The sequence below is a fragment of the Eupeodes corollae genome, chromosome 3, assembly GCF_945859685.1.
Source record: "Eupeodes corollae chromosome 3, idEupCoro1.1, whole genome shotgun sequence".
NCBI lineage: Eukaryota > Metazoa > Arthropoda > Insecta > Diptera > Syrphidae > Eupeodes > Eupeodes corollae.
Genome location: NC_079149.1, coordinates 114,404,975 through 114,429,966, shown reverse-complemented (window position 1 = coordinate 114,429,966; position 24,992 = coordinate 114,404,975). Strand labels below are relative to the sequence as shown.

The window sequence follows — 24,992 nt, the reverse complement described above, 5'->3', positions numbered from 1 at the left end:
TCAGGCTCTAAATCTTAACAGAAAGTCAATATCATGCTCCTCTGGAATGAAATGTGTCAACGTTGGGAAATATTTAAAACTTATTTTTTAACCGGGTGCTATGCATGCCGTACCAAAAAAGCAGTTTTTGAAAAAAAAGCCTATATAAAGCCAACCCTTAAAAACAAACAAAATGCTTTGTTCAGATTTGTAACCATTTCTTAAAAAACTCGGACCCAATTTTTGAAAGCTCTGCACATTTCGATGTTTTTATATATTAGACTGAATTTATTTGAAGCCGATATCTCTACTGGTTTTTAAAATTCTGAAAACGAAAAAAAAAGTTTTAAGAGAGAACAGATAGACGTATGAACCGACACACAGACAAATCTTTCAAAATATAATGCAGTTATAATCCAGAGATCCTAAAACGTTAATTAATTGCAAAATCGATGTAAAGTAAAAACAAAAAGAGGCTGGGATGCGACCCACACTGACTGTCGATTTGTCTTACTTAAAACTTGGTAGGTTTTTGTGTTAGGTTAAAAAAGTTGTCAGTTGAATTATTCTTAAAAAATTTAAAATTACTAACAATATTTTCCATATCAAAAAAAAGTTTAGTTTGAAAATCTAGTTTTGTTAAATTTTTTAGTCTAAAACAAATTTTTTCCAAGTTTAGTAGCATTACTTTGAGAGATATCAAGAACCGAACATAAAATTTACCAAATTTGCCTACTATTTTTTGTAGACTTAATTTTTTTATGAAAAAAACGGACTGTTGGAAAAAAAAACTTCTGAATATCGAAAACAATATTTTCTGTGAAATAAAAAAAGTTTGAAGACAATTTTTTTTAATTTTTGAAAAGCTTTTTGAGTCGAAAGTAAATTTTTACCAAGTTTAATATTGTTTTTTTTTAGGTTTTTATTTTTTGTAAAAAAAACTGCCAATTAGATTTTTCTCAAAATTTTACTGAATGTTGACAACGATATTTTTTAAAAGATAAAAGTAGTTTAAAGCTAATATCTCAAAGTTTCGAAAAGATGTATGAGTCGAAAATCAATTTTTCGCAACTTTTATTAATTTTTTTGTTTAGGTTTTTATTTTTTGTAAAAAAAACTGTCAATTCGTTTTTTTAAACATTTTTCCGAATGTTAAAAAAAATATTTCTTATAAGTTAAAATTAGTTCAAAGCCATAATATGAAATTTTTGAAAAGATATTTGTGTCGAAAATCATTTTTTACGAAATTTTGTTAAAATCACCTTAAAATTATAATTTTTAAGATGAATTACTTTTCTACAAAACATGAAGTCAATTGTTTTTTAAAGAGTCATTTGGAACCTGCGTTGTGTCCTGTTATCAAATCACCGACGAGGACGTTATAAAACAATCCCAAGATTTTTGATAAACCTTACAACCAATTTACAAAATTTATAAAACCAAACATAAAATTTTGAAAGTACAAGAACTTTTACAACAATAATAATATAGTTACAATTAATTAATTGTTGTTTAATGCTGCAAAACTCATAGCAAAACAACATTTATAAACACGATTTCATTATAAATTATGCGGTCAATGTTCTTCGTCACCTCATTCACACATAACCGTGTGGCAGCGGCCGGCGCGGTGGTACGGTGTGGTGATCTCATAAGCGATAAAAAAGTAAGCAACGCAAAACCTAAAACTCTATAATATTAAATGTGTTTCTCTTACATATATGCGAGTTATCTGGAGTTTCTAAAAGCTATAGTGCAGCAATATACAAGGTGTTTCTTGTTTTAAAACTACTGTAAGGCCAAATTTTGTATTTTCACAAAAAGAAAACTAATAAAGGGTGTTTCAAAGTTAGCGCAAGATTTGAAATATTAAAACATTTTTGTGTAGTAATGTTGGCAATCCTAAAAATAACTTGACAGCTGACAATTTTTAATCGAGAACAATATCTTAAGATTACGAGGTTATAATTTATTTCTACGATGTGCGATGTCTAAGAATATTAAGCATTCATTTTTAAAACAGGATTTTTACCTAATTAAGGTTTTTTAATACCCTTAATGTGCCAAAGAGAATTTAAGTATTAAGAATAAGGGGATGGATTAAAAAGGATATATCAGTGTACATTAGTGTTGAATTCATAAACATTAAGCATTCCCCATTCGTGTTGTACGGTTAAAGAACAATTCTCTAGTTTTTACAGTACGGGCGAAATTGGGTTCAAGGGTAAAATGATGAGCATTAATACAATTTGAAGATATTAAGTCAAAGCTAATTTTTGTATCTTTATCTTAATAATCTAAACTTCTTCTGTGTAACACAATACATGTTTCCTTATTTAATAGCTGAATAATGGCTGAAACACAAACAAGCTTTAGCTTCGGCTTCACCTGACGTTTACGAGTTCAGCCATAGGAATTCAATGCATGCTATCACAATGAAACTTCGACCTCACATTTCGTTTGACAATCGTAAGGAAAAGAACGTAATGTAACGTATTGTGACTCCAAACGGAAGCTCTAGTTCAGCTCATCAGCTGTAAAAAAATGTCAACAAACAAAATATTTGCTCTTTGGAGGGATGAAATAATAGAAATGTCATTCAAAGCAACCTCGAAGCAGGCCTAACGTAACGCAGACGAAGCCGAAGCTAAAGCGCGTATGTGTTTCAGCCATAAGCTATTAGACGTCAATATCGACAGAACAAAAATAACCTACTTAACCAAAAACGGCACGCAATCTGATATCTAAGTACATAATACACACACCCTGTACTCTTTACTTTAATAATATAAATTGTGCACGCTATTAGCACTTATATAGTCTGTTTAGTATTATGAAATCTTTATGGTCCGTCGCTGACTGTTCCCTCTACATCCATAGCCACACAGCCTATAATATGTATTCTGTCACAGAGTATAACGATTTTAAAAAACAAAAATATGACTTAGTACTTTATTCGAGTGCATTCAGCCTTGGAACTTGCAGCATGGCTGGTTCCGCTGGCTGCTTTAAACCTCATGCCTTTAGCAGAATTGTACATATGAGTGCATGCAAAGAACTAACTAACTAACTAATAGGTACCCTCTGAACATTTATAAAGTTAGATACACTATTTTTCCTCTGATGTAAACCACATGTAACCGTTGTCGTTCCATAAAGCACAGAAGTTTTCATTTATAATATCAAACAAACTTGTACAATATTTATGTAGGTTTATGTACTTTCATACGTTATATGCAATGCAGTGATATGAATATAATTATTATTAGCTAATTGATTTACCGCTGCGTTTGAGTTCATGTCAGAGAAGTTAAATTGAAATTCAACTTGATTTAACACATTTGAAAAATTTAAGTATCTACTACCTACTATAATTTGTATATAAGTTGAAAACAATTATCATATATCTACATTTTTATCATAGGTCAAGTTGAGATAAATTACCTGATAGCGTACCTGAAAATAGAGAAGAAATAAATTATTAGTAATTGGAATGAATAAAAATATATTTAAAAGTTAGAGTGGTCCTTAATTTTAGGAATTTTTAACTTTTAAGCTACTCTTGGGTTGGGAAGTAATGATTATTTTTTAATAATTCTTTTCAATTACAAGTAATTATTTATTGAATATTTTTCCATTACAACTAAATGTTATTGTAATTGAAAAAATAAACAATTAAATTACTTGTAATTCTAATTAATTCAATTACTTGTAATTGTAATTGAACAAAATTCACTTATCATTACATGTAATTGAAACTTGTTATGGGTTTGTTCAAGTTTTTTAGGCGAAGCTTATTGATTTCTCGGTTTAAATTTATTATAAGTTTTTGGTTGTTTTTCTTATACAATAGTTTTAAAATTTTAAGAAGCGTATATTAGTTTTTAAAAATAAAACATAAAACAAAATATGAACTTTAAGAAAATATTTTTTAAAATAACTCAAAATGTAATTGTAGAAATATTTCATTACATAATTTTGAGTAATGATTATTGAAAAAAAGCTATGATTACTTTGATTTTCAATTAGATTTATATAATCAAATTGAAAGTAATTAACGGTTTTTTGTCATTAAAGTAGTTCAACAGAAAAAAGCTAAGAGCGACGTTTTTGACATCTGGAACATATTTTTCTGTAAGAAAATAAAATACTAATATTGGATAGGTGTCTCAACAGAAAACAGCTTAAAAGATCAGTGACTAGGTTTTCAGGCTTTCGGTGGAAAAAGGGACTTTTTGAGGATTTTCTTTCCGAAGAACGGGTTTCTTGCTTTATATGTCAGTGCTTGATTGAAATAACTTTTTTGAAGCTTTTTGCTTTCGTCTTCTATTTTGTAGGTTCCATGGCCGAATTAACAGAGCCCGTATGTTTTTTTTATTATATTCCAATTATTTGTTTGATTTTCACGGAAAATCATTTTTGATACGATTTTTCGAAAATTTCAGAGAGTCCTAGGTCTTAAAACTTTTTTTTACTAAGAAACATTGTTATACGTTTAACATTATTATTTTTTTGTAAATAAGAACCACCATAACAAAAAGCTGTTTTTTTAGTAAAAAATTACTTTTTTTTTAAATCATACAATATTTTTAACTGTCAAACTAGAGGTCTTTACTTAAACAAGAGCTTATTTAAAATGTTTATTGCCAAAAACATAAACTGTGTGTTAGTATTTTATTTAAATTCATTTAATTTTAATTCTTAAATATATTTTTTTAATACTATTTTATTTATATTTTGTATTTGTTTTATTAACAAATTCCTATCGCAAGTTCCTGCAATAGTTAAAATATTTGATATTTAGTAAAATTTTAATGAAAATTCAAATCGAAGCCATTTTTACTTTTGTCCTTAGTTTTTCAAGACAAGATTATAACTTTTTAAAAATATAGAACAGTCCCAAGAATCACTTTTAAATAAAAAAATACAAAATATCGAATTCAATTACAAAATAAAAAAATACAGGTCAAACTCAAATAGGATTAATCTTTGTATTCATATAAAGAAGGGTACAAATAAAGCCCTCAAAAATATATAAATATTATGAAGGGTGTGTAATTGATAGAGCCGGCAAAAGCCATAACCTACATATATAAAACTCAATGACGCACACACTTTGTGGTAAATTTAAATAAATTATAATACTCTCATATATTGACAACTGGTCTGGTTAGACCATAGGTCGATAAACTTAAATTTTATCAATTAAAAGTGACAGTTCTCTAACTCTTTTAAATACAAAACGTACATAATATAGATTTTTTTTTCTTTTTTGTGTGATATGATATTATAAGTGGATTAAGTTTGTGAAGTAAAGAGAAGTGAAGTCGTGACTCGTGGTTAACAGGTTTTTTGTTTTTGTTTGCTATACAAGATGGAATATAAATGTATTGCAAGTCTTTTGATCATTTAGCAAAATTAATCTGATTTTGTTTTTCTCATGGAAAATTACGCTTGGAGTTTTTTTTTTGAGAAGTGTGCTACAAGTAGAGTTTTCAGAAGCTATACTTTATTTACAAAGACATTTCATTAAGACAAACAAAAATATGATGCACGATTTGATTGAACGAACTTGCTCTTTTTTAAAGATTGGAAATCTTAAGAACTTTAAAAATGTTAAACACTAATTTTTTCTTTGGTATTTTTTGGAAAAAAAAGTTATATTTTTTTAGTTATAATAAAAATCGTTCTTATAATTATTTTTGCAGACTTTTTTCAATAGTTGTAGACGAATTTACTATCGGAACAATTTGGAAATGTAAATAAAAATTGATAGTATTAACTTCCCATAGGAATTTATTGTAATCTGTCCGATTAATCGAATTGAAAATTTTGACATTCCTCGACATTTCAAGATCCCTTGAGTCTAAATAATATTTTTTTGTGAAATGTCTGTGCCAGCGTGTGTACCTACGTCCGTACTTTCGGGGAATTTTTTTCGTCGCCCATAGCTCAAGAACAAGTAAAGATATCGACTTCAAATAAATTTTGTGACACAGATAATAATACAACGAAGAATAACGTTTTTGCCATTTGGTGAAATTTAAAAAAAAAAATCGAATTGACAGTTTTTTTTTCACAAAAAAAAACTTAAGAAAAAGCATTACTAAAACTTGATAAAAATTTACTTTCGACTCAAATGTCTTTTCAACAATTTAAAATATTGCCTTCAAACTAGTTTTATCTCACAGAAAATATTGTTTTCGACATTCAGTAAACTTTTTATTTGTTTATAAAGGGTGATTTTTTTGAGGTTAGGATTTTCATGCATTAGTATTTGACAGATCACGCGGGATTTCAGACATGGTGTCAAAGAGAAAGATGCTCAGCTTTGACATTTCATCATGAATAGACTTACTAACGAGCAACGCTTGCAAATCATTGAATTTTATTACCAAAATCAGTGTTCGGTTCGAAATGTGTTCCGCGCTTTACGTCCGATTTATGGTCTACATAATCGACCAAGTGAGCAAACAATTAATGCGATTGTGACCAAGTTTCGCACTCAGTTTACTTTATTGGACATTAAACCAACCACACGAATGCGTACAGTGCGTACAGAAGAGAATATTGCGTCTGTTTCTGAGAGTGTTGATGAAGACCGTGAAATGTTGATTCGTCGCCGTTCGCAGCAATTGGGTTTGTGTTATTCGACCACATGGAAGATTTTACGCAAAGATCTTGGTGTAAAACCGTATAAAATACAGCTCGTGCAAGAACTGAAGCCGAACGATCTGCCACAACGTCGAATTTTCAGTGAATGGGCCCTAGAAAAGTTGGCAGAAAATCCGCTTTTTTATCGACAAATTTTGTTCAGCGATGAGGCTCATTGTTTGGTGTGGTTTGTACGCTGGTGGAATCATTGGACCGTATTTTTTCAAAGATGCTGTTGGACGCAAGGTTACGGTGAATGGCGATCGCTATCGTTCAATGCTAACAAACTTTTTGTTGCCAAAAATGGAAGAACTGAACTTGGTTGACATGTGGTTTCAACAAGATGGCGCTACATGCCACACAACTCGCGATTCTATGGCCATTTTGAGGGAAAACTTCAGAGAACAATTCATCTCAAGGAATGGACCGGTAAGTTGGCCACCAAGATCATGCGATTTGACGCCTTTAGACTATTTTTTGTGGGGCTACGTCAAGTCTAAAGTCTACACAAATAAGCCAGCAACTATTCCAGCTTTGGAAGACAACATTTCCGAAGAAATTCGGGCTATTCCGGTCGAAATGCTCGAAAAAGTTACCCAAAATTGGACTTTCCGAATGAACCACCTAACACGCAGCCGCGGTCAACATTTAAATGAAATTATCTTCAAAAAGTAAATGCCATGGACCAATCTAACGTTTCAAATAAAGAATCGATGAGATTTTGCAAATTTTATGCGTTTTTTTTTTAAAAAAGTTCTCAAGCTCTTAAAAAATCACCGTTTATAAGAAATAAAAACTTTTAAGAATTGCTAAAAAAATACCAAAAATTGGTTTTCGACTAAAAATCTCGTTACAAAAATAGATTTCGAAATCAAACTATTTTATCATATGAAAAATATGCAAAATATTGTAGGTAACTTTTAAATTTTTAAGAATAATTTAATTGACAAGTTTTTTAATGAGACACGAAAACTTAGAAACCTTTTAAGCAAGACAAATAGACCCACAGGATGTGAAGTTATCAGTGTGGGTCTCATTCACCCTGTCTTTCTATTTAAAAGCTAAAACCAAGATGAGTTTTAAAACCAACATAAGTATATTTTGGATTTCTTATAAAAAATATTTTTCAACTTCAATGAATGTCAAAAATCCAGAAAAAAATGTTTTAAGCTTTTCTTTCTTATAAGAACTCCCCTAAAACTGAAAACCACACCCACCTTCCACAATAAATGACTTCGGATGTTCGGACCGAGTGGATACGTTACATTGTCTCTAAAAATGTGTCCACATTTAGTTAAAAATGTATTCAACTTTTTAAGTAACAAAAATAATTCACCAAAAAAATATTTTAACAATCAAACTTATTCTAATCGTTTGTCCACCCGAGGCATTAGCGGTTTCCAGCCGACAAACAAAATTTTCGACCACCCGTTCAAAAATGATTCGACAACTTTTTAGAAAATTTAAAGTTGTGTAAAAACCTTCTAAAATCAACTGACATCAACGGGGGTGCTTTCAATCGTTTGTTTTTCCTCCCAATAACATTGTCACCGGAAATTGTCGTTTGTCCACCCTTAGTTCAAATATAGTACAGGATCATTCAATAAGAAATTTCGTTTTTTTTAAATGTTGTTGGCCGAGAAGGTGCTTCCCGAAGAAGACTAAAAATGTTCTAGTTTTGCAAATTGTCTGTGCAAGTTTTTAACATTTAATTGGGAATTTAAACACTTGTACTTTTCAAATGTCAACAGTTGACAATTCAAAAGTGACAGCTTCCCGATTCAAAATGGAACCTTAAATTGGAAAAAACTTTAATTATAAATTTATTTAGTTAGAAAAGCCTTTGCCTATAATATTTTTTGTTATATATAAATTATACTAATAGTTAAAACAATGAAAATCCGGTCAGTAAATGTTTCTGTGATGACATATTTATTTCCTATTATAAACATACCTATCTATCAAACATCAGACATCTAACATCATACAATTCATTATAATCTATTTACGGCATCATCAGTTTAGAAAATAAAATGTCATCTATTGAAATATACAAAAAAAAAGTCTAAAGTTCGTATCTGAAAGTGACGACAATCAATGAATATACAAATTTATATTATAGCGATAGCCGCTTGTAATGACATTGAATATATACATATATGTATATGTATCTCAAAAATACTTTTCCTCTTAACTTTCGCATAGAATTTCAATCGATATGATGATACACAAAGTCAGACAGAACAAAAAAGGGGTATGTACCTATTGAAAGCGATGATGATGACGATGATGTTGTCGATGTCGATGTCAATGATAATAATGATGATGATGATTCATCAACGCTATAAAATGAAACTTTTTATAAATAATAACCTATTGATTTATAGATAACAATAAGTATCATGTGGTAGACAAATAGTAGAAAACACACCACACATCACTTAACATTGTGTCAAATGTGGATAAAGTGGTGAAACTGGTGGATATTGTCGCTATTTCACATAAAAATGTCACGTGAGGGGAAATACTTGTCTAAAGGGAATTCCAATTACATTCATTATTAATTAAATTCTGATGAATACGATTACTTGCATAAAAGAGTATGTTTTTTTAGTATTCCTCACATTTTTAATTGTTTTATTGAAACACGCAACATATTCAAGATATATATAGACTGATAAATTAAAGTCAATAGAGGCAAAGCGATAATGATTCGTGAGGTCTCGTGAGACTATTTTCAATTTGATTTTAAACAAATTTTATATATTTTGTATAATTCTGACATATTTTAAATTAATTTTTGTATTTTAATTGTTTGGAGTTCAAACTGAAAAAAAAATCTATTTTAGTTGCGCATACGCCTGGGTGCCCCATTTAAATTTATTTGTTAGTATTTCTGTTAGAGAAAAAATGTATCTCAACACAATCAATTTTATATTATTTAACAATTATATTTGTCGCACTTAGTCATAAAAAAGGTCAAAAGTAAATTAAAACAACAATAAAAGATAGAAACTTAATTTAAGAAATTAAAAAATCATCTCACACTATACGAGTTTATAGAACCACAATTTTCTAGGCTGACAAAAAAAAAAGAAAAAAAGAAGATAAATGTAACCACACATCTCTTGTCACGCAATTAGTTATTTAGAATTTAATATAGGAGTTCATTTTAATCAGCTGAATGAATATTTATTTGATTGTCTTTTTTCTATATTCTTTTTTTTTAGGTCTAATTGTCAGTCGTCAACTGTTTTCATTTAATTAAGAAATCATTTCTTTTTTTTTTTGAAAAAAGAACTCTTTTATTTTTTATTTATTTATTAAGATATCACCTGATTGCATATTATTATTTTTTCATAGACCAAAAAAAAAAACAATTAATTTTAACCTAAATTAGAAATTTGAAGTAACTGTTTGTTTTTTGAAACGATATATGAATCAAAGTTAACAGATGTGTTATTAACATTCTTGTCAACAAAATTAAAGAAACAGAAAGAATTTAATTTGGGTTTTTTGTTGTTCGATTAAGAATTGTTAATCGTTAATGACGAAAATATAAGATTATTTTTTTGTTTTATTTTTAGTTAAATTTAAAAACAATATATTATCTTTTTTCAATTATTTCTGTTCTAGAAATAACCCCTCTAATTTTATTGGCAGACATAAATTTTGTGGAAAAACAGAAATATTAATTGTTCACTGGATTTTTTTTAAAAAAAGGTTAGTAGATAACCTGCGTTATAAGACCACCAAAATTATAAACAAACCCACGCAAAACAAGCCCAGGACAAAGCTTCAAACATACTCAACGCTATAAAATAGTTTTGATTAACAAATAACCCAGGTTAAAAACTAACCCAGGTTTAAAAATAACAAAGGTTTATAAATAACCCAGCCTATAAGATAACCAAGGATATAAAATAACCCAGGTAAGGCAAGGTTATATTAAAAGATAAAAAAAACCCAGGTTAAAGTTACCACAGTTAAAAAATAACCCGGGTTAATAAATAATTAATATTCATAAATAACCAAGGTTAAAAAATAACCCAAGTTTAATACAAACTAAGTTTATAAAACGGATTAAAAATAAGCCAGTTTAAAAAATAAATAACCAAGGTTAAAAAACGGGTTAAAGATAAAAAAGATTACAAAATAACGCAGGATAAAAAAAGAAAAAGGTTGAAGACCTAGGTCTTAGACTACCCCAGGACATAGCTTCAAATATACACAAGAATTTAGATGGGATTAACAAATAACCCATGTCCAAATCTAACCCAGGCTTAAAAATAACAAAGGTTTACAAATAACCCAGCCTATAAAATAAATAAGGATACAAAATAACCAGGGTAAGACAAAGACTCTATTCAAGGGTGAAAATAAACCCTAGTTAAAACAACGAATATTCAGAAATAATCAAGGTTACAAAATAAACAAGGTTTCAAACAAATAATCATGGTTAAAATAAAGCGTTACACATCAAAAAGTTTACAAAATTAGCCAGGTCAAAAAATGAAAAAGGTTGTAGAATGACCTAGGCTAAAAATAACCAAGGTTAAAAAACAACCAATGTTAAAAAATAACCCAGGTTTAAAACAAACTAAAGTTAAAAGACTTGTTAAAAATAAGCCAGCTTTAAAAATAATATGGCTATAAATATCCTGAATTAAGAAACAATCAACGTTTCAAAGAACAAAGGTTCAAAAATAAACCTGGTTAAAGAAAATAACCTTAAAAAGTTAAGAAATAACCCAGGTTAAAAAATACCCTAGGCAAAAAAATCTAGTTTACAAATTCGCCCAAGTGAGAAAATAACAGAGGTTCAAATGTAACCAAAGCAATTAAATAAAACAACCAAAGTAAAAACTAACTGACGTTAAAAAAAAAAAAAACACAATAAAAATAACCAATGTCTTAAAATAACCCGAAATACCGAACAAAATAACCCAGGTTGAAAACTATCACTTTTTAAAATATAATGTGTGTCAAATTACCCCGATTTAAAAAATAACCCAGATTAAAAAATGATGCCATGTTTAAAAATAACCCAAGTTAAACAAAAAAGAACCTAGGTTACAAAGTGGTCGAAGTAAAACAATAAACCAGCTAATAACCATTTATTTAAAATAACCTGGGTTAAGAAATAATCAAACAAATAATGAAGACCTGGCCTAGGTTAAAAAACAACCAAGGGTACAAAACGTACAAAACAACACAAGTTAGAAAATAAACCAGGTTCAAAAATAACGAAGGGTTAGATAACCCGAGTTAAACAATAACCACGGTTGGAAACAACCAAAGTAAAAACTAACTGACGTTAAAAAAAAAAAAAACACAAAAAAATAACCAATGTCTTAAAATAACCCGAAATACCGAACAAAATAACCCAGGTTGAAAACTATCACTTGTTAAAATATAATGTGTGTCAAATTACCCCGATTTAAAAAATAACCCAGATTAAAAAATAATGCCATGTTTAAAAATAACCCAAGTTAAACAAAAAAGAACCAAGGTTACAAAGTGGTCGAAGTAAAACAATAAACCAGCTAAATAACCATTTCTTCAAAATAACCTGGGTTAAGAAATAATCAAACAAATAATGAAGGTTAAAAACTAAACCTGGCCTCAGTTAAAAAAAACAACCAATGGTACAAAACGTACAAAACAACACAAGTTAGAAAATAAACTAGGTTCAAAAATAACGAAGGGTTAGATAACCCGACTTAAACAATAAAAACGGTTGAAAATAACCAAGGTTAAAAAATAATTCTTTTCAAAATGTAACAAAGTTTAAAAAACGACCAATTCTCCAAAATAGTAAAAAAAATAGCTTAGGTGAAAAAGTAACCAAGGATAAAAAATAACCCAGGTTTGCTAAAAAGGCGCACTGGGTTATCGCTTCCTACTTTGAATTATTTGAATTTGTGCGAAAAAGTATCTTTTCAGCTCGTTGGCTATCTTAAGATTGCCGCTTACATAACGCTTTTTAAAAGTATAAAAATCGATCTAGTAACAGTTTTTCTTTATGTTGTCCTGAGGCCGTCACTTAAAATGTCAAAGTTCCAACTCCTTTAGTTCCAGCTTTACCCTTCCTCACTATGACAAGTTTAAAACAATACAAGTACCGAGTAATTTACCAAACACATGTTCTATGAATTTTGTCTTTAAACCATAAAATTCTCTAAAATAACAAAATAATAATAACTGACCTTATTTTATTATTTTTTATAATCTTTTTTAACATGTATACATTTTTTAATCTTTCATCAAATTTGTCTAAACATAAACACAAATAAATCTACCTAAGAAAATAGATAGCGAAAAGTTTAAGCTATTATTAAAGTTCTATAGATGATGTGTAAACAATATTATTTCATGAATATTTAAACAAGCAGTCTTGTTAGAAAGTACAAAATATAAATACATATATCTATCTATCTAAATATAACAATCTACAAGTTAATACACATAATTTGGCACGTAATTTTAAATAAAAAGATGCTAAACGTGACCGGCTGCATATGGCTCGAGGGGTTATCGAAACGACAATAGAGCAACACCTAAGCTTTGAAGTTCATATACAAAAAGCCATATATTTGCTATTTATTCATGCTGTTTTTTTAATTGAGACTTTTTGTGAAGAAAACGCAACAACAAAATTGAAAATCAATTTGAAAAGAAAAAAAAGATGTTAGTAATTAATTTCACATTAAAAAATATATTTACGTGACTGAAAAAAATTCAAGTAAATTGAAGTATATGTATGTTAATTGGTTAGCTGCATCTTTCTATTCAACTTTTTGAAATTTTTACACTTGAATTAAAAACGGATCCTTCAGCCATCGAGTAGAAAAATTCGTATTCAAAGTTACATAGTTGAATACAATGTATTTAAATATTTCAAAAGATAGAAGCTAATTCGATGTCAATCAAATGACAATTGTCTATTGTTTAATGTAAATATTATGCTAATACAACAATGAGCACATAATTCAGTAAGTGGGTATCATATCATCATAAACAATAGATAATAGTTTTTATTAATAAAAACCTAAGTTTTGGACTGCCTTAAAGGTATACGAAAACAATACAGATGTTGTCATTAAAATTATCCCTTAAGCAACTTTTTAATTAACATTTCACTAAATATGAAGAATGTGTTGATGCTTCACAGCATCCTCGCACTTCTGTGATACATTTATCACTTGCTGAATAAAGTCCACAAGAGCTTGGTTCGTTAACAATATAAAAACAAAACTTGCATTCAAAAAACGTTTTTGTTTTTTAATATTCACATACTATCTCTCTGCAGAGCCAGAAATAGCTGTCAAGATGTGCAATTCAAAAAAAAAAGACTGAACCTCAAGAGAACTTTTGCGCAGTTAATTTGAATACGTGTAGATATGACCTTCATAATATTATGCTGACATGGTATGCGGCGTTAAGATTCTGAGTTGTTGTTTTTGTTTTTAATTCTCTGCGTTATTATGTGGTTAAGTTAATTGTTAAAAAATATTAATAAAAAGGAATTTAGAAAATTACTTTTTTTTTAATATATTACTTGAAAAAAAAAATACAAGGAAATATAAATATGAAATTGCAAATTAGTTTTGTTAAACATTAGTTTAAATGACTTAGTTATGTAAGTTCAATAAAAAAAAGATCATTAAAAATGTACTCACACAAAAATAATTAAACGTTGTTAGTAATTAATTCGGTAATTACAAAAATAAATTGTGTATACTTCAAATATTACAAAAAATTCATTAATTTTAGGCATCTCATTATGTGCCTTTAACGTCAAAAGTCATACAGTCTTTATTTTGTACAAAGGAACTTAAAGTTAATGGCTCAAAATTCAACTGGATTAAGTACGATATTAAAGAATTTTGACCTAAAACAAGAATTAATTTTTTTTTAAATAGATTTCCATTGGTAAAATAAATCAATTTATTTTTGATTTAAATCAATCGAAATGACAACAAATACGCTTTTCAATAGTTTTTAATTGGACATGACATTTTTTTTGTAAATACAAATTTAGCAATGTAAACCACTATTAGTATGATACAAACGTCATGTTTCACTTGACATTTGAAAATGTTTTAAATTTAAGATTTTAGGACTTTTTGAAGATAAGATAGATGCTACTCGAAAATAAAAGTAAGTTTAGAAGACACAAACAACTTCCTAACCATGAACTTTGTCTTTCCATTTCTTTCAATTTTGCAAAAACAAAAAGGTTTATAATTAGCAGACATTTTTTGACATTTATTTAGACACTACCAACTTGCTTCTCTTCAATTTCTTTTGTGCTGTGAAAACACGTAAGCACACTTTAAATATTGGGCCATGTATTTCGTGTTTTCAAGTTTGTAACGCTATTTATATTTATTTGTGTTTAACACTTGTCAAACTCAGTTGTCATTGCAAATGTCATAATTTGTTTGTCATTTACGATATTAGATCACTTAGCCATCGAAAAAAAAATAAAGTAAAAAAATAGTTGCTTGCTTTATTTTTTTTTGTATGGCTAATTTGACAACTTGATGTAAAATAAGTTTAGTAAGTAAAGTAAGTTTAGAAGGCACAAACTACTTCCTAAGTCTTTCCAATTCTTTCAATTTTGCGAAAAAGAAAAAGTTTACAATTAGCAGACATTTTTTGACAGTTATTAAGACACTAGAAACTTTCGTCTCTTAAATTTTTTTTTTGGGCTGTGAAAACACGTAAGCATACTTTAAATATAGGGCCATGTTTTTCGTGGTTTCAAGTTTGACAGGTGTTAAATACAACACCTGTCAAACTCAGCTGTCATTGCAAATGTCATAATATAGATTAAATTTTTGTCATTTACAATACAGTGATTTACACTTAGCAATCGAAAACAAATTCAAACAAAAAAATAGTTGCTGATATGTTTGACAACTTACTTTGCTTGTTGTGATGTATTTGACTTTACTTCTCAAATTTAAAAGTGTCAAAAATAAAATATGACTGTTCTGGAGATATCGCATAACAAATCTAGGAGAGAGATGCGTATAAGTTAATGATTTAGGTCGCCATTTTTATTTAATTTTTACAAATGACAAAAAAAAGTTAATGATATTCCTTTAAATATTTGTGCAATGTTTAAATGCCACTGTCATTAAAGTGGAGAATGTGGCGTTTATGTCATTTGAATTTATACGTTCACCATTTCGCTCTTAAAAATCAAACAAACATTTTAGCTTGCTTCCTGATATTTAAGACAATTTATTTTGCTTGTTGCCGACCTAATGTACTGGACTTTACTTGTCAAAAAAAGTGTCAAAAATATAATATGGCTGTTCGGGTGATATCGCATAACACATCTAGGATATGGATTCATGTAAGAGGAAGGAATTTGATTGCCATTTTTGTATAATTTTTACAAATGACAAAAAAAGTTATTGAAATTCTTTTTAATATTTGTACAATGCTTAAATGTCACTCTCATTAAAGTGGAAAATATAGCGTTTATGTCATCTGAAATTTTCCATTCACCATTTCGTTCTAGGTTACAGTTTTATTTTTGGTTAGTTTTTTCTGCAGAAATGTTTTTTTCGTTCCATTCCTTTCTAAATACAGTTAATTTCTGAGTCCATTCAGGGAGCAATGTTACATCGTAATAAGAAATTACATTTTAATTTGATCCAGATTCAAATCGGTTCAATTTCCCATCACAACTTAAATAAGATTTTTCTCTTGACATTCAAATTCTACTTTTTTTGTTGTATAAAAAACAATGAATTATAGTAAATCAAAATAAGATAAATATTTGTTTTATTTACATATTATATCCATTTGTTACGCTCGACCATTATACTTCCGCTTCACTTATCATCACGCAATGTTCAAATGTAAAAATGTCAAAGTCTTTCACCAAATCTTTTGTTTGCAATCTGACGTTTTGTTATACCTACGAAAAATAATTTTAATTTAGCCAAACCCAGTCCCAATTTTTGTTTTGTTTTTGGAAATTTTTGAAATTCATTGCCTAAATGATGTAACCCAACGCCAACACTTAGGAAAGTGCAAACAGTCCTGTTTGACATAACTTGCTAATGAATTAATTTTCACCTGTCACGCTATATATTGTTGGTGGTTGTAATACCATAGACCCTTTTGCGACACACTAAAGAAATTCACCTCTTTAAGGTGTTTAATATTGAGTAGAAAGTTCAAAAAACTAAGTAGGGCAGGTAGAATACACACCACAATAATCCAGAAAAGACAATCCACAAGCACACCGCTTTATAGAGGGCTCTGTTTATGGCATGCTTTGAAAATACGTACATGGTATAGAATTGTTCACCCACATTGAAAATTTTCACTTAGTCAATCCTCCTTCCAACACCAGGATTTTATCCTGAAAATGGCTGGGTTTTCATTACATAAATTCGCTGTTGCTATCGCCAGCGAGTCAAATTCAACGGCTATACGGTAATTAAAACCCCCCATCATGACGTCAGCGGGAGACCATATAACCCACAAACCCAAAGTCCTTCTTCTAATCTTATTTTATTATGGAGGGAAAGATGTAGGTTTTATTTTTCTTTTATTTTCTGCCACCCATCGCCCGCCATGAGGTAGACAAAAAAAAAAAACAGAAAACTTGGAAACTTTGTATATTTGGCTTGAGTCAGTGTATAGAGGGCGTTGGCATCGTTATTTCTATATGCCAAGGAATTTAAGTTTGAAAGATTGTACAGATACGGTGCGTATAGTGCTTATAAGCACTTCAAAGTTAAGAGGCAAAGATTTTTTATTTGTGATTGCGAAAGGACTTTTTCGAGAGGGGATGGCATGATGTGGTACTTGGTGAGAAGAAACTTATGTATATATAAGAGTAGATACCCTAAAAGGTTTTTGTAAATAGACTTTATTATAACATAAAATGGCTTGTTTAAGGTATGCTTTGGTATTGAACGTATTTACATACATATAAACGAGAAGATTGTGAATCTTTGAAGTGGGGTGACCTATATTCTGTTAGAACCATTTTACACCTTTTTAAATTCTTAAATGATGAAATATGTTTTAAAATATAAGTGAAACCTCTTTGAATATCTAATTAACCAGTATATTAAAATAGTTTAACAGTGTCAAGCTTTGATCTCTTGGGCGTTTATCAAACAGAGCATGGAAGTGGAAAGAAACCGTTTCAAATTTCATAAGAATCCAACAAAAACAGCAAAAGTTTTAAAAACTGTTGAATTATCCTTCCAAAAATAGTTAGTAAGATGGCAATTTATTTTTTAGTGACGTTTGTATTGTGTTTTTTTTCTTTCTAAACGTCAAAGTACTATGATATTAGCCGTCATTTGCAAAAATTATGACATTTTCCGATGACTTTTTTATTAAATGTAGTTAAATCTTTTTGAACAAAATACTCTTTGAGGAAATTAAAAAACTATTTTAACAACAAGTCAGGAATTTACTAAAAGTTTTACGCAGGGTGAGTTTTACTATTGGAGAAAGCCAAAGTCTGTCTTAAAAAGCTGCAACGCAAATGCCTCTTATTTGAAATTATTTTTAGCCATTTCTAAAATTTATTAAATATTCCAAATAAACAAAGTAATCCATCCAATCATTTTAATATAGATTGAAAGATGACTATCATATAAAAATATTATTCAAGACTAGTTATTTTATTTAAGACAATTACTTAAATACACCAAACAACCGTTCTGTAGTTTAGCAATATACTAAATGGACAGCTCCGAAAATAGTTGTACTGAATTTTTAAAACAAACAATTGAAATGTACGTCGTTGAAATGTTGGTTGTCGTAATCATCATACTGAGAAATAAAAGAACGAATTGTCAACTAACTAAAACAAATTGTTTAAATGGTTAGCTTGTCATTGACAGACATGAGATAAACAAAGTAATGCCTTTCTGTTGTTTTTTTTTAAGATGCAAGCACAGCGACATAGATTCATCATATCATTATTATTTTTATTATTTGATGCCCTCTAAGCGACCACAAAAACCAATTTATTAATTTGTCTATATACTTGCAATGCAAATTTCCAACAGTAACAATAACAAAACGTACACAAAATAAACCTATCATAGCATTCTTGTGAATATTGTTTCTTCTTCTATGAAACTTAATGGAGCGGATTCGGCTTTACAAAATATAAAATAAAAGCAACTTTGATATAAGTAAAATGCAAATAATTTGTTAGTCAGCCAAGAAATCATAAAAAGCGTATTTCGCTGAACGCATCCATTCGAGAATCGAAACTCCATTGTGTTAGTTTGTGGTTCTGTTTGTTCTTACTTTTGACAGTTCATTACTGAATTTGCAGATATGTATAGTTAACATTGAACGCAAATAAAATTTGAATGTCAAATCACAAATTGACATTTAAAATTCTTTACTATTATCACGTTGGGATCTTTGGAAAAAATTCAGTGGAATCTAGTCGCCAATGTGAACCCTGTTGAGATGCAAAACTTGCCATCTTTTTAATTGAAAATTGGGAATTTTTTTAGTTGAAAAAGTTTATTAAACGTACCCATTACATTTTGCCAGTTTATATTTCTAAGATTTCTGAGAATTTTTTAAAGCATCTGAGAATTTTCTCAAACGTATTGACAGAGCAGGAGAATGAAATATAAACACAATTCACAGCGATCAAATTAGCTTTGCAATAAAATAAAAGTCATACAATTTTTGCATGACAGCTGGCCAATGAAATATTCTTAAAAATGAGATATTTTGTTTGTTTCTATGCCCAAGTGTGAACAGTCCGACGAAAGTGATTTTAAAAATGTCGTTTCGCATTGGTTTCAAACTTTTTTATGTGGAATTCTTCTCCTTCAATTTACTCATATACTGTCATTAGTTGCCATTCGTACAAAATGGTTTCTTGAAACACTTGTCACTTTGACATTTCGTCCACCAAAAGTGAATTTACACGTAGAGATTTGTATGCTAACGGATAAGTAACTAAATCCAACCCTGTGGAACCAAAGCTGAGCATATGTGGTGCGCAATTGAAGTGAACGAAGATTTGATAAAAATATTTGCACTCTCGACGCTGAGAGCGCATCCGCCCGGTCGATCGTAGTTCGTTGTCGTCGCGTCGTACGACCATCCATCCATCGTTAAAGATTACTCAATTAGTTCGCACTTCGACTTGGTGTTGTTATTCCTTTTTTTTCATAACCAGGGATAGCGAAAGTATATCTATAACCAAAAGGGATGGGGATGGAGATGAAGAATGTGTACATATAAAAGAAAAAAAATCGAATGGAGGCGTTGTTCCAGGTCATCATCATTATCATCATCATATCACATCAAGAATAATACTCAACAAGATAATTTGTTTTGCATTTCAAGTGAAAAGAAGGCGGACATTTGCCACTTCGCTGAGAGGATTTTCTTAAATGGAATTAAGTGAACGACACAACTTGGACAAAATATACAAAAACGACAACGTCCAACAACAAAAACATTAACAACAACGACAACGACAAAAGTCGTCGCACGGTTTCAATGACTGAATTCTACAATCTGCATTCATGTGCGTCTGTGCTTCGACAACCATTATTAATAATTTTCTATCAGTTGTGGTCAAGGTTATCCATTCTGAATATTGTTCACTGTTCAGTGTTTTGTACTGGAATGGCCTGGCCTCACAGCAGCCAGCAAGCAATCGGAGGAGGCCATTAATTTAGTTCTGAAAGTAGCTTTAGAAATATATACAAAAAAAATATCTTATATTCGTATAAAATAAATGTAAGTGGATCTAGAGATTTATATGGGGTATACGCCCGCCGCACCACCGCCGTCCCACTCGGCCGTACGGTACTTGATTCTATTAACTTTGATAGGATTCGAGTGGCGATGTTAAGCTCAGGACTGTATCTATGTATAATACCTGAGTAAAGAAAAAGTTGAATAGAATATTAAATGCCCTCAAAATCAACCAAAGGGTATCCATTATATAATTCCAACCAAGGTTGGTATATCTGCTTGAGAAGTCTAATTTAACTGTCCCACATTCTGAGAAATTCACCCCGTATTGCCCGTTGGCTTAAATGGCATTTAAATGAAATGAAACTCAGTCAAACGTTCTACTACCTTTTTCTATAACTTTACCTTTATACGAGGAAACATTCAATCAAGAAGTGGCTACTTTATAGAAGAAGTGTGTTCAGTCGTAAAAATATAAGCCATTAAATTAAGTGGTTGGTATAATTTCAACTTTCGGAAATAGAAGGGCCTGAAATTTTGTTGAAACGAATTCTATTTAATGTAAAGGTTTGTTGATTTTCAAAGTGAGTGCTTAATCATAAAAGTGTGGTTAAATTAGTTCATAATTGAACCTTAATTACATGCTTCGTTGAGTTTTTTTTGTTTTAAACTCAAAAATCAAAAAAGTTTAAAAAAAAAAAAAAAAACATTTCATTCAGAATTGTGTGCTTTCAATTTGGACACTAAAAACTTAATTAAAGACTAAGTCAAAGAGAGATTAATTTTATAGATGTTTTAATGAGAGTTTTTAAACCACACAAAATAATATATAAGGGTCTATATTAATGACATCATGCTTCTTAAAAATTCGTATTCTAAGGTTTTTAGTCATTAATCGAACCAGTAGTTTGAATTGAGAGGGTAATGGTCTGACTGACTGACACAACCACTTTTCAGCTCTTTTAATTATCCATCTTGATTCAAAATTATTAATTTATTGATGATCTTTCATTTTCAAAGAGATTTTTTTAATAAAGTCAGTCTTATAAGTAAAATACAATAAATTAAATGTTTGTTCAATTTCATTTTGAATACCAGCTATTTGAGAACTGTCACTTTTGAAGCTTTCTTATTTTTGACATTTAACAAATAAAACTGTAAAATACAATTATTACTACAAGCATGAATGCAAAACTTTATGTTTGTAACATGAAGAATCGAAATCGTGTGCTAAGCTGGAGAACAACTTAGAATAATGCTGATGTAACTTGAGGTATTGACGAAAATTCAGGATCGTTGATTTCTCTTAGGTCTTAAAGATTTTGACACAAGAACTTAAGTTCGAACACTATAGCAATGCAATATCTTCGCTGATTAAGTCCTTGAAATGCATCAAAATGAACTGGTTAGTCGTCGAAAAATCATCTTCAGTGACGACGCCTGTTTTTTAAACATGATTGTTTGGTTCGATTTTTGGACTGTCTTGGAAGTTTATTTTTTTGAAAATAAGTCTGGAGCATGGATTGTGCTACCAGCTTAAAGGGGCTATACGAATGGGACACGTTCAACAGTTTTGGAATGGCAGCGTTTTAAAGACCTCTAAAGCATTATTTAAGCAGGATAAAAAAATGAGATCTCTAATTTCCAAGCTTTTTCAAGCATATTCGGAAGAATATACTATTCAAAGAAACGACAGCCAAATCAACTTAATCGGAAATACATCACGTGGCTTCCTCAAAGAACAGACGAACAGTCCTGAGACAAGCATTAGACCCTCAGCAGGCATTTTTTAAAGGAAGAAGAATGTGTATAGTTTTTTCTATGAACAAAATTGATAGCTGAAAATTAGTTATCTTTTCTATTTTTTTTTCTTGCAAAATAAGCCCAGTTAGTCGATTTTCATTAACAAAAGTAAATAATATCAACAGTAACAGATTGATTTCTGTCCCCAATGAAAAACACATGATTCCAAATGCACAACTACTCAACGAACACAGCAATCGAGATACAAATGCAATATCAATCGTACCAACATTTGAGAACGAAATCAAATAAAATCCATTCGAGACTCGTATAAATGTCAAAAACCCATCCCTAGTAAGATTGTTCTCTAACTTTTATCGCTAGTACTGATACAATGGATATTGTTTTTGTTATTCGTGTAAAATCCTACTATACTATGGATAGATTTTCCAACAAAACACGGGTAATGTGTGTACCTCAAGAAACGACACTTCTTTGAGAACCACATAATTTTGTTAATTTTTAAGTTTTTTTAAAAATCATACGTCATTGTATATCTAAATTGGCGCGGGAAGATTTTAGCGGCCCGTGGCGGACATTTTGTTTTCCTTGAAAGTGTAAAGCAGAACCCGAGGCAGTCTATTCCTCGCCGTGCACAAGAACTCGACCTTTCGCAGACTTCAACTTGGCGATTTTGCGTCGGGAGTTGGACTCACACGCATACGAGATCCAACTGACCCTGAAGCTCAAAGTTCATGACCACAGACAACGCCTTTGTTCGCTGACTGGGCTTCGAATCGTTTGGAAGAGGACCCCAATTTTGGCCGAAAAATCATCTTTAACGACGAGCTTTATTTTTGGATGAATGGCAGTGGTAAGAAGCCAAATTGCCGTATATGGGACGACATCAACCCACACGAGGTTTACCAGGTGATAATGCATCCTCAAAAAGTTACGGTTTGGTATGAATTTTAAGCTGGCTGCGTAATTGGTCCGTACTTTTTTGAAAACGACATTAGTCGCCGTCAACAGCGAGCGCTAAATAACGATGATAAATAATTTCTTAAGGTCCAAATTGAACCATGTTGACCTAGACGACATGTGGTTCCAGCAGGACGGCGCGGCGGCGGCGGCGCTACGTGCCACACAGCAAACGCCACGACCGACATCTACACACAACATCTACCCGCCCTTATTGAAAAACCCTATATAAGAAAAACTTCAATTTATGTGGCTTTTTTATTTGTTTTATTCATGATTCGCCTACAATAATGTCAGCAGTAGCCCGTAGTAAGCTAATAATTCCGTTATTTTTCAATATTTTTTTTAGAAAAAAAAATATAGCATAGAATATGCCTTATTATCTCCAAAAAAAACTTCAAAATCTTCTATTTAGTACTTTCTTTTTAAAAAATTCCCGAAAGTCGCACAATTTTCCATGATTTATTATAGTATAGCCCCTTAATTTTGTGGCATGGCAGAAATTTATCCTATATGTTCATTCATAACAAAGCTCCCTCTTCACAATGAAATGAAAATCCATTGATTTCTCTTAAAAAATACTCGTTTTTTTTTAATGACAATTTCAAACATCTTATTGGAAAAAATATATCGAAAACAAAAACCGAACATTGCAGTTCGTTTATTTTTGAATCTCGTTTTTTTTCGCTCAGTGTACTATTTTTTATCTTTATTATTATTACTTATAATTAAAAACAATTGTTAGACAACCCTGATTGTTATCTCAAAAAGACACCACTTCGAACAAGCATCAGTATATTTGAGTTTATTTTGTTATTGTTTTTTTTTTTAACTTGTTTGGTAGGTTAAATAATTATCAAACATATATTTCATAATTGAATGTGTTATCAATTGAATGTTACTTCATTTTTATAACACTTTCAAGACAAGTGACTTAATATACTATACTATAATATACTTAGATGCAAAAAGTATAGGTCAAAAATATTGTAATTTTTAGTGCTAATTCATGATCTTGATAATAAAATATCATTTAATCATCCGAAATACTAAATAAAGGTCAGTTAATTGTTATTTTTGTGTACACATTTTATTTGTATTTTAATGGTTATTTTATTGCTTCTTTCCTGCTTTATTTTTAATTTAAAAAAAAATAATAGATTTGAAAAATTAATCGCTTATGTTTAAAGTCCTAAAAGAGTACAAGTCCTAAAACTTAAAAAGTTATAGCCTTTTTTTGTCAATCATACATTTATGTAGCTTTGTTTCTTTTTTACCATAAAATAATAAAACAATAACAATAACAATAAAAACAAACAATACAAAACTAAAGGTTAATATTTTGTCACATTGTATGGAAAACGATATCAACTAAAGCGCCATTAAGGCTGCAAACACTCACAAATATCATCTACAATAGACTTAATTTTTCACCTGTTCCTAAAGAAAAAATTATAATGGTGCTAAACCACAAGATCTAGGTGGTCAGTTATGATCAACCATTGTCAGAAAACTTTTTTGCAAAATTATGTTTGTTTTGTTGGTTTTGTACTGAATTTTAACTATTTCAATTGAGGCATGAAAAGTTTTAATTTTATAAAAGTATAACTTTTCTTTATCAAAAGTCAGAAAATGACACTTTTAACACTAACAGCTGCCCAAATATCGGGCTATTAAAAATTAAACCTCTTATTGGAAAATCTTTTATCTTATCCATACCAATTTACTCTTCTATCTTCATAAGTAAAAATTATTTATTTGTTTTTGGAAAACAGAAGGCTTGTGGGCAACTTATACACGAAATACTTTTTCTTGCAATTTTTGTAGTTAATATTTTTAAACTTTACTAAAGCACACCCTGCTTCAATAAATCACACAATTGTGATAAGCGAGTCAATTATTAA

The 24,992-nt window shown here is 29.9% G+C and overlaps 1 protein-coding gene across 9 annotated transcripts in view; it reads right to left on the bottom strand.

Moving 5' to 3' along the window:
* Positions 1-24,992, bottom strand: part of LOC129951491 (GTPase-activating protein skywalker) — a 130,642-nt gene that overhangs the window by 96,188 nt on the left and 9,462 nt on the right. The window contains exon 2 of one of the 9 annotated variants that reach the window (XM_056063660.1): positions 3,424-3,435. The exons of the other annotated variants lie outside the window; for them this stretch is intronic. The gene's annotated coding sequence lies outside the window, so the exon portion shown is untranslated. The remainder of the gene's footprint in view (positions 1-3,423; positions 3,436-24,992) is intronic. 9 annotated transcript variants of the gene reach the window in all.